This window comes from Columba livia, chromosome 4 (assembly GCF_036013475.1).
Source record: "Columba livia isolate bColLiv1 breed racing homer chromosome 4, bColLiv1.pat.W.v2, whole genome shotgun sequence".
Taxonomy (NCBI): Eukaryota; Metazoa; Chordata; class Aves; order Columbiformes; family Columbidae; genus Columba; species Columba livia.
This window is the reverse complement of record NC_088605.1, coordinates 45,333,420-45,350,872: the sequence shown is the minus strand read 5'-3', so window position 1 is coordinate 45,350,872 and position 17,453 is coordinate 45,333,420. Positions and strand designations below refer to the sequence as shown.

Sequence of the window (17,453 nt, the reverse complement as noted above, 5' to 3'; positions counted from 1 at the left end):
TTTTCAGAACTTGGCTTCTTTTATCTTTTCCTTATTCTGGTTCTAGTCATTATATTAAGTCAATTTCAGATTTCCTTCTTTTGTTGTCTTATTATCGTACTTAATATTCAAAACTAAGAGCATAAGTGCTACTTTGTACTGATTTATACAAAGAATCTGCTCAGAAACTTATTCTGTGGAAAGGTCTAGAGAACAAAAGGAGTGTCAGGCTCATTATAGGACAATGTGCGCTACAAAGAACTAATTCTTTGTGACAAATCCAATTGTGAGGTGAAAGGAAAATGACAAATGTTCATGCCTACCATAAAAAAAATGTTTCTGACGAAATGTGGGACATATTAAAAATGACTTTAGGAAGTTTCAGAATGAAGGGAAAATATATTGGGGGCGGGGGGGCAGAAGTAAACATCTTATTTTGTAGAAAATCAAAGCTTCCTGTACTTAATGTGTCAAATTCAGGTGATAATACACCTTTATCTGTATTCAGTCTTCAACTAATTAATATGTGGTTGTTCTTACACCATGAGTGCTCAGCCAACACAATGCATTGGGCTTCATAAAGATTACTGGAATAACTCTTTCCTGGTGTTATTTCATAGGAAGTGCTCTGCTTCTGCTGCAGAGAGGCTGGAGGCAATTCTACTGTCAGTTCTCTGTAAGCCATCCCATTTCTGTCTCCCTATAGTATGTGTGTTATTCCTTACCAGAAAAGTAAAATGAGAATTAAGAAGCACTGAAAGAAGAGATGAACGAAGAGGAAAGTTACCTGACAGTAGCCTGCACTATTGCTGGGAAGTTAAAGAGGGGAAAAAAAAAAAAAGAGATGAGTGAATTGGGAGTGGGGTGGGGAGCAGGGAAGTGAAAGGGAAAAAAAGAAAGATCTAACAGGGAGGAGGGGGAAACTATAGGAAACTGCTTGAGAGTGCAGTTCCCATTTGCTTGAGTGCTCCCAGAGAAGCAAACAGGACTGCTTGCCTGTGCATAGTCCACAGAAGAAGACCTGTGAGAAAGAGGTTCGTTCTCTGGTATTTTTCTCAAAAAGAATAACCTGGGGAAAAAAAAAAAAAAAGACTGGATTATCATTTTTGTCTCCATTATCTAGTCATTATTTCTCTGACTAGACAAATTGAGGTTAATGACGTCACTGTAGCTCAGTATTTATTTGAATTTACTAAAATTAAACAACACGGTTTAAGGGGTTGGGCGGAACTGCACACTTTTTCTGATGAAACAGAAAGCCAACTCCAATCAGTTCTTCACAATAGGATGAGCCTATTCAAAATTTCCAGAATTCAGTAAGAACTGCTGAGAGCTACATGCTGTTGATGATAATGCCTTTGTTCTGTAAGCAGCCCATTCATGTCACTCCATATGAACCAAGCTAAGAGGGTCCACACTAAAATGATCCAGGAACAAACACTGAAAACAAGAAACTCTACCCTGTTTACAGTATGGTCAGTAAGTTTTGCCATGGTGGGTAATTAGAATAAGAGAGAAACCTTTATCTATACAAACCAGTGTTTGCAAAACTGAGGTCAACCTAATTTTATTTGCAAACAATGCTCTTGCTTTCTTAGTGGTGATGATTCAGTACTGTGTTCCATTTTCTTTTGACACAAAAGGATTTCTGGAATAAAGCCCCTGTAACTACTCATGATAGTTTCCCACAAAATCAAGAGTGGATCCAGATGTTTGAAAAACAGTATCCAAAACAGAAGCTTCACAGATCTTCTCAAGAATGCTTTCATAGGTGATTATATCTACAGAAAATTGAGAGGTTATGTGTGTAGAAATTGGATCTTGGCATGTATTTGTATTCCCATAGCATCCAAACGTAAAAAATGACTGGAACCCATTGTACTTGACACAATGCAAACAGAATCTCCTTAACAAAAAGCTAATGAGTAATTTCTATAATGACTTAATTATGGAACTTTATATAATTTAGAAGATCAAAGATTGAAATATTGAATGAGAACTACTGTTATGCACAAGAATAATACTTGATCATATTTTCAATAATGCTAAGACAGCAGCTAAAATGAGTGCCAACTTGTGCAAAGGTTTTTTCCTTCTTACATCATTTTAACAGCTGAATTAAGCTGATATTCAGAGACTGGGGAGAAAGGATGGCAGTCCATGGACTACCATACATAAACCAAATATTTCTCAAAACTGAGAAGTTTAGAAATAAATATATTTTCTGCATAATAACTGGCTTACAGTATCAGTGAAAGGCTGTTAAATAGCAGGAAAATCAGTTTGGAATGGCTGCTTTGTCCCAGTGCAAGTTTTCCACCACTGGCTAATATAGTTAGAATCATGGAATTGTTTTGGTTGGCAAAGACCTTTAAGATTATTGAGTCCAATTATTAACCTAACACTGCCAAGTCCACCTGTAAACCATGTCCCTAAAAACTTCATCCATGTCTCTTAAACCCCTCCAGGGATGGTGACTCAACCACTGCCTCGGGCAGCCTGTTCCAATGCCTGACAACCCTTTCTGTGAAGAAGTTTTTCCTCATATCCAATCTAAACCTCACCTGGTGCAGCCTGAGACCATTTCCATATTGTTTTTCCTAGCTGTAAGAAATGAATAGACGAATCTTCATACATCAAGTTTCTTATATCCCAAGAAATACCAAAACTTTGGCCAGACTTGCATTCCTGTACCTACAGGAATCAATTCACTGATCTGAAAATAAAATGTTAAAAAGGCTAAAACTTATTGCAGCCTAAACACATTTTATGGTGTTTGTTCCCCACAGTCCGAAGTCCCTGAGCTCTGTGCTCCCTTTGGGAGTGCTCTGCAGCCATGTCCTTGCCTGCTCGCCTGCCTGGGCTGCCTTTGCGTGGAGATCAAGGCACAAGGGAAAATAACGTGGTCACAGAGCTCATCCAAGACAAAGTCAGGGTGTCATCAGGGCACACACCTGGAGCAGGGAGCTGAAAAATTATTCTGGATCACACGGCATAGGCATAGCCAATGTTTAGTACAACGCATGACAAAGATTTCATAACAACTCGCTCGGGACAGGAAGGATGCCATAACAGTTTAAATTAGAGGAGGATGCAAAGAGCTTGCAGTTACCCAAGCTGGAACTTGTATTTAAAGTTGAGACCTTCCTAAATATGACCTCAGAAATGAAATACATCTGTCCTCTGGCTAAGTATCACTGCTTCCTTGTCTAAAAAAAAGGCATTAATACTTGATCAGTACAAACAAGCATTACACTTGTCTTCCAACTGAAAATAAGAATGCTGGACAAGAAAACAAATCCACCTGGCAAGAAAAGATTTCCACAGGAAGTTTGACTGCTTGTGACTTCCAATGAAGAAGGCTGAGAATCCTATTTGTCTGTTGCTGCTGTTAGAACCATTGTAATATTTCTGTGATTCTCCATGGTAAATCACCACAAGAATCTCACAACCTGTCTTTCTATACAAGATAGAGACGTATAATCAGAAGATATACAGTAAATCTAGCCTGCACTTCAGGAAACAGTGGTTTCCTAAGAAAACTTGCAATAACAACAAAAATGCTTTTGATCTTCAGACATCTTGTGTTCAGGACAGCTTGCCTGCATGTGCATGAAGTCTATGAAAGAACAGGGAACCTGTGCTTTTGTTCATTCATTGAAACAAAACCCTTCTTCAAGGTAAATTTGAAATGTCTTTGGTGAAAATGTAGACATCATTCGTGATCAGTACGCAGATTTGACTGACCAAAGCTGAGTAACAGTAAGAATATGACATGTACCATTTGAAAAGGAGCCTTTCAGTGGGCAAAGGAAGAACATTTTAATATTGATACCCTTTTGAAACACAGCATATTTCCAAAGAGCAAGACATGTTCCTGAGGAAAGTATTTATGACCTTAAGTAGTTTTTAACTGAGATGATTTAACATTGTCCAGAAAGGGACAAATTGAGCTAGATGTGGATAAATCTCTGAAACCTCCCCTGAATTTGATATAATTTTAATAAGAAGTCCAGAGGACGCCTTCAGGCACATCAGTGGTAGTAGGTTTTCCACAGTGTTTTCAACTCCCTATAGGAGGAACAAGTGAAGCAATAAAATAATACTAACCAGGTGGCAGAGGTATCTAAAACCCATAGTTAATTTCAATACTGATGTCTTTTATGTAGTGGAAAATTAAATTAACTCTTCAGTTGCGGCACAACTTTTGGCACTTAGATTGATCTTAGAAGACTCTTAAAAAGATACAGTATATGATACAATTTTTTTAGGTTTTCATATTCCTATCCACCTTCAGGAATACTTGTCATTTCTTGCTCTGTAAAACCTGATTTGATTACTAGTGCCATGGATCAGGTGACTGTCACCTTTTGGTGTCATGTGCACCTCCTCTGCATTGGAATGAAAAGCTAATGTGTTCCTCACATGAGTATCTAATAAATGTCATTGAATGGCAAAGCTGAAAATGTATCATTACTGAGTGGAGTAGAAAGTACAATTCCAAATAAGAAACATGATTAAAAAAAAAAAAAAAAGTCCCAAACAATCAAAGCTACAAAGCCAAGCTTTATAGTTAAGGCAAGAATTAAGTTTGCTATGCCTTAAAAAAAGAGATGCACAGCATATCCACATCACTCCTGGATTTAACAACCCGCAAATTAGAGGTGAACTGAGCCAGGGGGTCCATGAGGACTCTGGTTGACGAGGTTGGATTCAAAAGCGGAAAACCTAAATGAGCGCAGTACTACAGCCAAATGGAGTATTAACTGAAGTGAAGCACTGGACAGTTGCAACAAGGCTATTTCTAGTGTCAGTGATAAATGCGAACAGTATCACTTGGGCTGCAATAAACCTTATATGGCCTGCAATAGGAAGACCACAGACAGCAGGTGGAGGGAGGGAATGCCTCCCTTCTACTCAGCAGTGGTGAAACACATCTGGAGTGCTGGGTCTATGCCTGGGCTCCCCAATACAAGAGAGACATAGACTTTCTGCAGCAAGTCCAGCAAAGGGCTGCTAAGATGATTAAGGGATTGCAGCACCTGATGTATGAGTAGAAGTTGAGACAGCTGTGACTGTTCAGTCTAGAGAAGAGGATGCTCAGGGAGACCTTATCCACATGTATAAATATCTGATGGGAAAGAAAAGAATAGGGAGCCGGACTCTTCTCAGCAGCATCCTGTGAAAAAAGCAGAAGGCTGTAGGCACAAACTGAAATACAGGAAATTCCATTTAAACACAGGAAAAAACTTTTTTGCTGTGAGGGTTGTCAAACAGTACAAGACATTGCCTATGGAGGTTGTGGAGTCCTCATCCGTGGAGATACTAAACACCTGACTGGACACTACCCTGAACAACATGCTCTACTTGACCCTGCTTTCAGCAGCAGGGCTGGACTAGCTCAAGTCCAGGGGAGTCTCACAACCTGTGTTTTTTGCCAGCCCTGTGATCTGCCAGCATCTGCAGCCCCATGGTGACGGTGCCTGAAGCAGTAAAGGCTGAGCCATCAGTTGTTCAGCACCACAGCTCTGGGCTGCAGCTTTCTGTATTTTCAGAAATTTCAGTTGTCACGGGGGAGATGATAAATTTGAGAGGTGCTTCTTTGAAGACATCTGATTTTTGAGAACTTGATTTATATACAACAGCTGCCAGTAAATGGCAGTTTAGAAGTACTGATTATGCTCTAAATTATGATGCCCTTATATGTGATTGCACATGCATCTTAGCATCATTACATATAATATATACATATAATATAAACTTTCTGTTTTACTGCTCAAAACCAGATCTTTAAAAAAGAAAATTAAGGAAATGTGGCAATTTTAAAGTGTGACATAAGTGTTTCTTGATAGAAACACAGTTTCTTTTTGGTGTATGTAAAATTTTATTAAATAAATTTATCTAATCTAATCTTGCTTAGAGAACCAACTTTTCAGTAACTAAAGTAAAATGAATACTGCCTTATATTTATATTTCAGCTAATCTAATTTGAAACAGTATTTTCTTCTCCCAATAGCCATTGCAAAGGTCTTACTTATATGCATTTTTTTTGTTTCTTATTTTGTGCAAGTTTGCAAGTCATTACTAGTAAATTGAGGGGATGAACAGTGTTTTTTAAACAACTCTGGGAGACCTTTCGGTGCTGATGATCCAGTTACTCACCAAATGTCCAAATTCACCCATTGCCTGGCATTAATTCATTGCACTGAACACGGCAGGTTTACACTGCAGTGATCACCATATCTAAATTTGCACATCGCATCCCGGAACAGTCATTCTCTGTGCAACAGAAGCTCTTACTCCTTTTTGGTACAGAAACTTGATAATGGAATTCATTTATATCACTTGCTCAGAAGCTGGTTCTACATTTTTTTATTTTTTTTTTAACAGAAGAAGCTGGTTCCATAAGGCAAGAAAAGTGGGACTAAACAGCAAGAGTTAGGGTAGTTTGCAGATGAGGGCAAACATTAGCAAGACCATGCCTTGCCTTGAGATTTATCTTTGTTTCTGGAGGCAAGAGGCCGCATCGATACATCTATTAATACAGTAATTTTCTGAAGTACACAATGTCCTAGACTATTTAGCACTCAATTAAGCTTCACACTGCTTGTCAATAACTTCAGAAATGGCAACAAAATGGGTTTTGGTAGATTATTTTCAGCTGACTAACTGGTGGTTGAAGGAATTTGTCAGTTCTTTACTCTAGCTGACAGGTTTATCTTCTTTGAACACTGCAGGGAAGGAAGCATGGTGTGAAGCAGATATATTTATTAAACCGTTTTTCAGTTCTGACAGTCAAGGAGGCAACAAAACATTCACATCTTGAGCTCTTGTGTAAAGCAGGTCTGTTCAAAACCACTTGGTGATGTGCTGCTTTTCTTTTGGTTGATTTCAACTCTCTCTTCTGCACTAGCTTGTTAAGCCACAACAGAAAGCTAAAAGAAACGATTACCCTTTCTTCTCTTGCCATGTAGGTATGGTGCTCCTCCAAACGCAGACTTCAGCTTACAACAGCTGTTTTTCTTGGTGAAATCTTCAGTTTGCTTCCATGTGACTTGATAAGGCAGCTAATCCTAGTGTGAGGTCAGTCACTATTAATTGTCCGAGTCTAACAAAATAAAGATTTCTGACCCCAGGCCTCCGAAAAACAACTGTTTCATGGTGAAAATCCTATAAGTGTGTTATGACGTTAGTGAAGATTTAAAATTGTGGAGTAGTCATTCTGTTTTGTTGGAGGTATGTAAGAATTAAGAGTATGATTTCAGACCTGGCCAACTCTATAAAACATGTTTTATGAATCTGCATTTTAAATTGAACTTAACTTAACTTGGCTCTCCAATATTCCAAAGTTCTTTGGATTATTTTTGTTTTCTGTGCTTATTTGGAAAGTGCCATTTCCCTTCTGTGAGCACGCAGCTGTTAGCCATAATAGTCACACTGCAAAGCCACAGTAAAAATGTATATATTATGCATTGTATAGATTACGGATTGTATATATTGTAGATTGCACAGAGTATCACTAGCAACAAGTAAATCAAAGCCGTAGTAGAAAAAGTGCAAATAAAACAAATATGGTAGTACACAATTTTCAAATTGAAGAGTAATGGGAAGGACACTTGCGTGGAAAAGACACCAGTAAAGCACAACGCCTTGCAACCCCTGATGACACTGGTTGCCACCCGTGCAGAAGCTGCCAACGGAACCTCCTGCCCCTGCGCAAACTGACATTTCCCGAAATCTAAATTCGTGCGGAGCTGCACAAAGAGGGGGAAACACCCCAACCCCTCACCCCCCGGCCGTAACGGTGGAGCGGGCGGCAGATGGGCAGTACGTGCCCCTCTGGCAGCCCAGCTGAAGCCCCGCACCGGCAGCCACCACCGCGCAAGGGCCGTGGAGCACCCCGGGGCACCGCGGCTCCCCCGCGCCGCCGCCACCGCCCGCGCCGCGGCCCCAGGCCGCCCGCCCCGGCCCTGATTGGGCCCGCGGGGAGGCCCCTCCCGCCGCCCCCCCCGCCCGCCCGCCCGGGCGGCCCCGCCGCCGCGCCGCGCCCGCTCCCCAAATACACCTTTGCGGCGCCAGGGATCGGCAGCGGCGCCCTGCCCAGAGCCCCTCCGTGGGGCTGCGCGGCCGCGGGCACCCCTGCGCTATGGTGAGTGAGCGGCGCCTGAGGCGCGGAGCGGGGCGCGGAGCGGAGCGGAGCGGGGCGGCGGGGACCCTGGACAGCGCTGGGACGGGGCGTCCAGCCGTGCCCGCGGGGAGCGGGGCGCTCGGGGCAGCGCCGGGGCCGGGTCTCTCGGGCGGCCATGCCATGTGGGGCTGAGCCCCGGGATCGGGGGGAAGCGGGCAGCCCCCTCCCCTCAGCACCCCCAGCCCCGTTTGCAGCGTGCCCCGCGCCAAATATGGTCTTGAGCGAAATATGTCGCGATACGGGGCTGGGAGCGACGTGGGAGCTCGTTGAGGTACTCGGGAGGCCTTTGTGCATTGTGAGGCTTTCTAAGAATTCGCGAACTGCTCGTGCCCGTCAAGCTAATTGAACCATTCAGGCTGGTTTTACTGCATTATACTTAGGTAAGGTTTCTTATCTGGTGTTCAGGGTAATTCATATCATTACACGTCATGAATTAGACACAAACCTCATATTTAATCATATACTTGGTGCTCTAACAATAAATTCATTTTTGCATTTCTTATTCCATTTTTTTTTCCTCTAGGAAGAATAAATGAAACCCCAAACTATGTTACATTCATTATGATCGGCAGTTTACTTTTTCCAGTCGATTTTCTTGGCTCCGCTATTCCTTCTATTTTTTAAAGACTTCAGGCTTATAATTAATTTTCTGAGTGAATAGAGTTGTTTCTATGGGTGAAGTTCAGGGACCATTACAAGCCTAGGGCCTAGTAGTCCCTTTATAAAATCATCTCTGTGTATGAATGTGAGACACTTGAAAAGTTTTTCTCTTGGATGTGAAGGAGTACTTTTTATACATCTTGTGTACTTGCTCAAGATTGATCTAATGCTCCTCCTAAAATGGCTTTGTCTTCGGAGCTGGTCACTTATTGTCTGTATGTACTGACATGGGTTTCTAATTTCAAAGGATGAGTTAACAGGAAAAAAAGTCCTGAGGAAGGATGTGTTAGTACTAAAAATGAGTATTGGGGTGAAATGGACTGTTAGTAATGCTGGATTTGGGCTGTGCACTTTCACTGTACTACAGGATACACTGTGCTGTATATGGGTTGGTCTAAAGAGAAATGGTAAGATTTTTGGTAGCTGAAATACTAGTAGGAAAAAATAAATTTGTGTTCGCTCACATTTTCCATTGTGAAGTCTCAGAGTACAGAGTTACAGAGAAATGTAACAGAGCAATGTTTCATAACAAGTGTAAGAGTTTAATTATCTTTCTACTAATAGAACAAAGTGTTTTACTTATTTGGAAATGGTCTAATGTTATAGTTTTTCCTAAGACAAATCCCCCAATGGAACCACTCCCTTTTCTTTTAGTTATGATTCAGATGAATTGTTTCCAAACCAGAGAAAGTAGGCACAAGGAAGCATACACTTCAGATCACATAAGTGGGTCTACTGCTTTTCTAGGGTTAGAAACAGAAGGTGGTGACAGCCCATGCTGGAAAGAGATTTTGATAACAGACTGTTTTACATAATTAATCAGAATTTAAGCAATTTAAGCAGCCAGGGAATGCATGCAAATATGTTACAAATGCAAGCACGGGAAGTTCTCTTTATTGTAGAGAAGTTTACTTCTTGGATTGTGTTGCTCTGGGGCACCACATATGGCCATACATTCTGCAGCTCTGATTACTATTCTGTTGCTTTGCCAATAGCAAGAACCTTAAATGAACCAGGTGATGGTAAGGAAGCATGACAAATACTGTATTGGTGATGTAAGAGACTTTATGCTCCACATTCTCAGAAGAGAGAAGCAATTGCTGAAATCATGCTGGTCTAAAGGACGCAGGAAAAGTAAGGAAGGAGAAAGAAGGAAATCACATCCTGAGATCTCCTGATAGTGTTTTTTTCCATGGAATTATGTAGCTTGTATTATGAGTCATGATAGTGCAAGATCATAAGCCAAACATTGGAAGAGAAAATTAGTTCTACACTGGGTTTGTATCCTTTTTTGACATTGTCGATAGAATGGCTCACCATCCCTTCTCCCACTGGTTCACTTGCTGAGTATTCATTTAAATAATTCAATTAAGTTTTCGATGAACTGTTAAAAAGGCGAAGTCAAGGTTAGTCTTTGATGCCATGTCCATAAAAGTAAGTGCTAAAGTCTTGTATATTTGTCTTACTCTGATTAATGCTTTCTTTAAAAAAATCTGTCTTTAACCATTCTGTGACAGTTTGTTTCAAAACAGATCCCATAGTGAAATCAAAACATAAGTAGAGTTTATAATAAAATATAATACTCAAAACATCAGCAGCAGTGAAAACCTGGTTATATCATGTTATAAAAGGTAAAATATCACAGCCTTTATCAAGATAAATGCCTCCTGTTTGAAATGCTAGAAAAAATACTGGGACTCAAAGTAAGCAATCCAACAAGTCAAAGTAGCGTCTGTAGCAAATGCAGCTATTATTTTTTTTAACTGAGTTGTTAAACCAAAAGATGTAAACGATCCCTTAGTGTTTTGTTGTTTTTTTTAAAAAAAGCACGTCAGTAATCTAAGGAAACAGGCACAACATGCTAAATTATCAACAAGGAAATATGTATTAGAAGGTACTGGCCATATTTTGTATCTACTCTGTAGGCAAGCAGCAAGTTTCCTTTTTTTATACAAACTCATTTATCTAAGAAAAGTTCAATATAAGTAAAAAGAAGTGTTTAAAATAGTTAACTGGACATGTTTTAAGGAATTTAGTTGTAATGATATTTAGGAATCATTACATTTTGGCTTGCACATTTTATTTGCAAATGACAATTGAGCTGTGGAGAGCTGCCATTAGAGGTTCTTTGCTGAAATTCCTCTCACATTTTGTACTATTTCCTTTTATAAGATCTTTATGTGTTTATTAAAATTCACTGCATTTATTTAGATGTTTAGCACTGCAATTAAGATGCTTAGCACTTGAAATTTAAATTAAGCCAAATCTCACATTTGACATTACTTTGAATACACTTTTCAGCATGTTTTGAGCATCTGAGATATGGCCATAATGCGTATGATATATATCCAGCAAGTCTTGCATGACTAATTGTACCAGGAGTAAAGATTCAATTTTACCATTTAATAAATATTAATATTTTAAAGTCAGTGATCAAGGCATAAGTCTTTGTTCAAGAAAGCAGCACTGGTCAGGACAGAATATTAGTATCTACTTAATTTTAAAATTCCAATAGGATTTAAGCATGTGCATGAATGGGCTAGGACTTCTGGCTAGGGCTTCTAGCTAGGGCGTAAACAACAAATTTTTTTTTTTGTTAACAAAGGCAGCAAAATTTGCTAGAGACAGCAGGTTTTTTGTTAGGTTTTTGCATATAGAACCACCTGCTATGAAACACTTGAAAGGATCACACTGATATCTCTAATTAAGCCTTCTACTTGTAACATTGGTATTGATTGCTACTCATTTGGTAACATGCTGTTCTTTCAGGTTTTTGGTTGTCCTGCTCAGCTGATGCCACTCTTAGCTCAGTGCTAGTGTTTCCTTGTCATTTTGGCTCCTCATTTGTGGACGCTTTTTTATTTTTGTAGATGCAGAGTCTGGAGCAAGTTGACATCTACTTCCTTTACGTAGGAGTACGGGTTTCAGTGCTGTCAGTTCTGCTGCTTCATGACCTAAGTCAGAGCAAATATAGTCTCTAGGGATTAATTTTACTTCACCACATGGGGACCTCACCAAGTCCTGTCCTTTGCTTCAGACCTCAAGTAAAGTTGAGCTTCAGGGCTTCCATAGGCCTTCAGCCTTTGGGAGAATCTCACCCTATCGGAGAACGATACTCACTTCCACTTACATTTACTATTACACCTTAGTTTTGTTAAGTGTAATCAATGTCCTTGCTAAGATTATTACTGCTTTCAGGTGTAACTGCGGGGTATTTTAACTAACATTCACATTTGACTGAAATGCTCCCTTCCGCAGTTCAGACCCTCACCGCTAATTTAGGCACCCTCCTTGCTTGTCAAACTCAGCTGAACCGTACTAGCCATTTTTCTTGATTTTACTGCTCTGACTCCTTAAATTAGTTCCTTTGTGTTGCTTAAAGCCAACTTGTGAGTTTATTTTCTTCTTGCCTATTGATACTAGAATAGCTGTTCCAAAAGAATGGTGCCCTGCTAGCAGAAGTATTCAAACAAACCACCTCCCCGTGCAAGTCAGCACCAGCAGGCTGCTTTCTTACAGGCAGCACGCTGAGCCTAGATGATAACCAAGTTGTGACCTTCTGTATTATTTCTGAGAGGGCACTTCTTTGACAAGGCCCCTGGTCTGTACATCCTGTGCATATGGATCTGCCTGAATGAGAACAGAATGCTACGCTCTCCCTGCTTGAGTGCCAAGGCCACGTGTTCTCTGCCCTGGGACAAGGAGGAAAATGCCAGAAGACTTGCATTCCAGCTGTGGGGCACAGAGCTGTCTGAAACCCTCTCTCGGGACTGTTTGGTTATGCCTTGCACTTTACGTGTGGCTATGCCCATTGATTGTTTCAGTTAAGTCCCCATTGATTGTTTCAGTAAGTCCCTATAGGTCAGCCACGCAGTTGCTTTGTTGTGTGGGTTGGAATGTAGAAGGCACACATCCTGCATCATCATGGAGGAGACTGGAACCAGTACTGAAGATTTTGTCAAGTGTCATGGAATCTAACTCTTAGACAACTATTTGTATTAGGGAGTTGCAGGGAATATCCCATGCAAGTCATCCAATTGTTTCAGTGTGAGGCAAAAATTTCTTACTATATGGCAATGTGCTAAAATTCTTTCATTATTTTCTCCTCCACAAATGGAAATTGAAAGAAACAAATATTTATTGAGTCTCTTCATCAGCCACATTCTAAGATATTCAGAACAAAAATATATCAGTCTTTTGTGGAAAATGTATTTTGTAGGAATCCTCCTGGTATAATTGTAGAACATCATTTATTCCAGAGGATGTGGTAAACCTTACAGATTCTGTGATGCCACATACAGTAGTTGCTGCTAAACTGTCCACTTTTAATGAATAATAGCACAGTTATTTTTGAGATGCCGGAAGCAGATTTCTCTATGGCATATTAGATAGGAGTGTGATGACTGCCTTTCTAATGCTGATCAATGTAAACGTGTGTTTAATTTCATTTTAACGTTGCATTTCACTTGGCACTTGATACAGATGGAGATTGACAAAAGTTGTTCAGGGAAAGCTGATTTCCCTCCTCGGCAAATACAGAAACCCTTCACACATGAAAGAACATTAGAAAAGGCTGACTACAATGGAAGAACACCTCAGTGAGATTTCCAGTCTGTTGCTTCGAAAAATTGGGATTTTACATTTGCTCATAATTATTTCTGTGATTCAAAAACAGAAGACAATATACCCAGTTGCCGTCTTCTGGTTAGTAGGGAGGGGTGTCTGCTTATTAATAGCTGTGTGGCTCCCTAGTCCTGACTGCAGGCACCCTGGAGCCTAAAATACTCCCTGCAGTTCCTGTTTTAAATAGCATTGCTAAAAATGGCAAAATTTCCATGTCTTTGGAGAAAGCATGCATCAATCTAACTTTAAATTTCTTTTTTTTTTTTTTTTTTTCCCCAAAACTGTCTTCGTAATTGTGCGTTTGCACTGGTAAACTGAGAGTGCAAGCCCACTTGTTTCATGTTGAGAAAAAATATTTGGTGGATTGATGAACTGTTCAAATTTTGGTGAAAACGTAGCCACTAGTCCACAGAACTCACAAAGCATGTTTAGAGGTAGGATTTTAGAGTTTCCACAGGGGAAGGATGGTACAAAGGGAAGGATAGTTTTGTGGCTTAAGAAACTTCGAAAGGCTTTTGGTCAATGTGGAATTTTTTATTTTATTTTATTTTTTTTTAAAGTCAGAAAATCATGACAGCAATAATTACAATTAATTTTAGATCTAGTTAAATGCATATTTTGGTGCAGTTAGAGCTTCCCAAACAGGTTGCATGATATTCATAAAACCAGCCAAGAGGAAATGCCTTTCCTATTAGCAATTACAGAGCCTTCAGATATGAGAGAAAGAAGTTAAACCTGGTGTGTGTTAGGCATGAAGCTATAAGGTGAGGACACCTTCCTTGTTCTGCTTTTTTATACATAGTATGTACACCCTTTTTTGAATCCTACCTGCAAAATCTATTTGAATTTCGCTTGTAGAAATGTGCAAGCGTTTCAGTCCCATTTTTATTTTTAAAATCTGGCTGCAAATTTTGACAAGGTCTTTGACCTGACTTTTGTAAATGACTCAGATCTACTGAACTCCTGGCCAAAAACCTTCTGCCGCTGTGTTCAAGAGATCTGGATTCACTTCTTGGCTCAGCTGCAGTCTTTCTTCTGTGATCCCCAGCATGCCTTATTTCCCCACTTCTGAAAGAGGCATTGTAACGCTTCCTTTCATATCCCATTTTTTCTGTCTTAGTTATTTAGAGGGCAAACCCTTCAGGTCAGACATAATCTTTCACTGTATATTTGTATATGGCCCTGATCTTAGTTTTGGCCTTCTGGGAAGTTAAAATAAATAATACACCTAGCAACAGTGATAAAGAAAAAGCAGAATGTAAGTTAACATTGGCACAATTTCTCTGCTGAGCAACCTGCCCAAGGATGAACTCACCAGACAGAAGGTTAAATACTAGTATTTCCATTTAAGCAAATGCTTCATAAGAATTTTCACATGTTGACAAAGTATCAGTCTTGCTGACTGAATGGTGGCCTACATGAATGCTAGGAGGTATTGAAATAGCTTGCTTCCCAGACAAAAACATGTGGTTGTGTGGTGGCAATGAAATGGCATAGAGGGGACCAGTCTTTCAGCCAGAAGGTATGCATGGCTTGCAAAACATTTTGATGGGCTAACGAGGCAGAAACTACATTTGTAGTATGATACCGAACATTTACAGCTGATCTGAAAATGAATATCAACTTAGATCAGCTCTGCACTTGCTCTGCATGTCACACACTCCAGATCTGTGGGCGATGCAGCATATTAGTCAACTATATGTGGAAAAAGTCATTGACCATAACAACAGTAAGTTTTAGAATGGCTTAGTCGAAGTCTGAAGTGTGCAACGATACCGTGCTTGAGATGATGGTGGTGAGCACCATGAAAAGATAATTATTCTCTTAGAAGATCAGAGACTGGCACTAGTAAATACCAGTAAAAAATGTTTTCAGTTGTTGATTAATATAACATATGAAACGTAATTTCATTATATCTTCCAGTTTCTCTTTGAAAAGATTGTAATTTACAGTTCTAAGCAGTACTAAGTTGTAAGCAAAAATAGGTTTAAACAATAGAGGGGACTTACAAGTTAAAAGTACTTTTCAAATTGACCTTGAAACTGTGAAGAGTAAGGAGTACTGATGGAACACAGGATTATGACTTACATGTAGCAAGAGCTAAAAAAGAACATCCATCCCTGCCTGTGTTGTGGGCATATTTTTGTTAGCAATAAATTGGAATAGGAAATAAATAAGATAAGAAAATTAAATTAGATTAGTAGTGACAGAAAAGCATCTAATGGGGTTGGTGTATTTAAAAAGATATGGTTGGATTTTATTGCAGTTTTTGTAATGCACTGTATTGTAAATGGCTGATTTGTGAAATGCCGGAATAAATATGCAAAAAAAGGCAGTTTTGCAAGTATTTATATAACATATTCTCACTGTTTTCTTTCCCAGCTGTTACTCTACAACCATGGAAAACCCTCATAATCTTTAGTAAAATATTAATAAATGTATTCAGATCTTTAATGCTAAACTTAGGTTTGGTACCCTGTCTTTCAGCAAAGAAGCTGCGTTACTTAGGAATGCAATCCTGTTGTCTGTTTAATATATTATGGGGAGTGTGGGATTTAGATGCCTACTATAAACAGTTGAAAACCCAGAGCAAAGGTTTACAACATGAATATTCTGCAAAGATACTTGTGATACTGTGAGAACTTAATTTCTCCATTGTCACAGGATACTTGTAAAGTTAGCGCTTTTGTCTCTTTGGAACTTGCCAAGTACAAATATTTACAAGAAATGTTTTGAATTTTCAACGTCACCTAAACTGTAAGCAGAAGTTTCTGACCCCGTGCAAAGAAAGACTATACACAGTGCAGCAAACTTTCTTTCATCTTTTTTTTAAACCTGGTGAGAGTGCACAGTCTGCAAGATTCATGGTGCTTCCAGATATTCCAGAAGAACAAAAGGCTTAAAAAAATATTGTCTTCATCTTGGCAGGAAAATCTTCATGACAGAGATACTACCTTTCTTTACCATTAAACTTAGGTCTTTGGTTATACCCTCATGCCTCTCATTCTCTTCCTCTGCCCCAGCTATACACATGGTCCCTCAAACTTTTCATCTTGGAATTTCATAGGTTTCTAGAAGAAGGGAGAACTTCATATGTAGCATCCTCTTTCGGTGCACATACATACACAAACACAGAGGTGCAACCTATTATTTGTTACGAGATTTCTTTGATCAAGAACCCAGTTAACAATAAATCTAACTTGCCAGTCAGAGAAGCATTTCTTTTCAGGATGATACTCAAATGACATTCAAAACCTATTTGAAGTAATCCTCTGAGTACATATGGCCTTGCTAGGGCCAGAATTGGATTTTGGTTCGTTTTTAGGTTGTCTCCCACAGTTGACTGTCCAGGTTCTCTGCCCTTTCACCTCTGAAAAGGCTGAACTGTTTTCTGTGCTGGCTGGGAGCTGCTATTCACAGCACCAGTCTGCAACATAGCAAGTTGGAGACATCTTATTACCTGGCCCCATTTTTGAAACGAATGTTGTTTCCTAATATAATGAAAAAAACCACCAGGTGTTCAGTGGTGGATGCACGTTTTACAGATTTAGAAAACAGCACATACAGAGTTGTTGTTCTTTAGCATTCTGGTGGGAAATAGTACTTGAAGGTTCTTTGATGGGGGACGGCTCCTACACTAAGAGTGAGTGTTATGATATCTGGGTAGTTTATCTATCATTGCACAAGCTGAAGTGTTGAGACAAAGATATTTAACAGTTACATTTGATATTAGTTTTGGTTCTCATCCTAGTAGATCTGAGATGACCCCATTCTCTTAGTAAAGGCAATGCAGCCGAGATCCTCAACAGTCCTTGGTGCCACTTCGGCATTCAGATTTCAGCCTTCAAGGTTGACTGGCACCTCATGTCCACTGGCCAGCTGTCATTTCCCCATTCCTACCTGCTGCTGCTTCTCTTTAACTGACTCTCATTTGGAGCCCCAGCCTGTAGAGCAAAATTCTTATGCTGTGTTCCGTGCTCATTTTGCCTGAAGACTGAAACCC

At 39.8% G+C, this 17,453-nt stretch overlaps 1 protein-coding gene across 3 annotated transcripts in view; it reads left to right on the top strand.

The window, feature by feature from the left end:
* Positions 1-7,988: 7,988 nt before the first annotated feature.
* GUCY1A1 (guanylate cyclase 1 soluble subunit alpha 1) overlaps positions 7,989-17,453 on the top strand; it is a 39,093-nt gene continuing 29,628 nt past the window's right edge. The window contains exon 1 of one of the 3 annotated variants that reach the window (XM_065061472.1): positions 7,989-8,128. The gene's annotated coding sequence lies outside the window, so the exon portion shown is untranslated. Of the gene's footprint in view, positions 8,129-8,248; positions 8,548-17,453 lie in introns of those variants that run through there. The other 2 variants (XM_065061473.1, XM_005509556.4) reach the window with 2 other exon arrangements.